Source organism: Coenobita brevimanus, chromosome 24 (genome assembly GCF_032717465.1).
Source record: "Coenobita brevimanus isolate Jiangsu-jjx chromosome 24, ASM3271746v2, whole genome shotgun sequence".
Taxonomy (NCBI): domain Eukaryota; kingdom Metazoa; phylum Arthropoda; class Malacostraca; order Decapoda; family Coenobitidae; genus Coenobita; species Coenobita brevimanus.
Window position 1 is genome coordinate 10,808,500 of NC_136977.1, and position 1,015 is coordinate 10,809,514.

At 41.2% G+C, this 1,015-nt stretch overlaps 1 pseudogene; it reads right to left on the reverse strand.

Moving 5' to 3' along the window:
• Positions 1–293: 293 nt before the first annotated feature.
• LOC145393596 (5S ribosomal RNA) lies at positions 294–412 on the reverse strand (annotated as a pseudogene).
• Between the last annotated feature and the right edge of the window lie 603 nt (positions 413–1,015).

Sequence of the window (1,015 nt, forward strand, 5' to 3'; positions counted from 1 at the left end):
TATGATTGAAACACACGTGGCATGAGGCTGAAAAGTAAAGAGAGAGAGAACAATGATATCAGATGGGTTTAAGAATAAGACTACACAGAAGAGATAGGATTCGCCTGTGTTCCCTCTGAAGTAATAGATTCCAACCCAACCTTTCGGACAACGAGGTAAGTTCGGATGAAGTGATGATGATCCATCCATCGCCAGACGCCATGTATCCCAAACGGGGTGGTCAAGGGCTTAGAGTTAATTGTTTTACAGGGAGGGGCACTAATCCTCCACCAACCCCACTTGACACGTAGGGACGCCAACAGCATCTGGTGTTCCCAGGCGGTCACCCATCCAAGTACTAACCAGACCCAACGTTGCTTAACTTCGCTGACCGGACGGGAAGCGGTGTACTCAACGTGACGATGATATTAAAAATGTAGACAATATATTGTAGCCACTGAATGCAAGGAAATGATTTTGCTTGTTGGATTACCCTGCTGGCATATTTCTGTTTTAACATTTAATTCGTGATAGTAATACATGTTTGTGTAGATGCGTGTAATTTCAGGATGTTCTCTGATAATATATGGATGTGCATGTGGTGTACAATACAAATAACAATGTATGAAATTTACTCACACGTATATGGTGTGTAACAAGTGTGTGAATGAGTGTCTGACCAACTTCATACTTGTTGATAGTTCTCCCTCTATCGTGATTAGTCTTTCATAGTTTTCTCTCTTCGGGCCGTATTGTAAGCCGCTTTGTGAGACTTCGTAGCTACTTTTTCTTAGCGATTATTCTGCATATTAATTCTCAGTATCGTCGTGTATGTTCCTGAAGCAGACTATTTCGAAGTCAAAGCGGTATAAACAACATACAAGAGAATATTAAGGTGTAATCTTTCAAATTAAATCGGTAAGGAAGAGGTGCCACGAGGCCTCCTGTGCCATCTGTAATACGAACCTTAATCCATAAGTGAGATAAATGCCGTGATGAATAAACGAATGCATGAGAAATTTGAAGCATAGGCTAT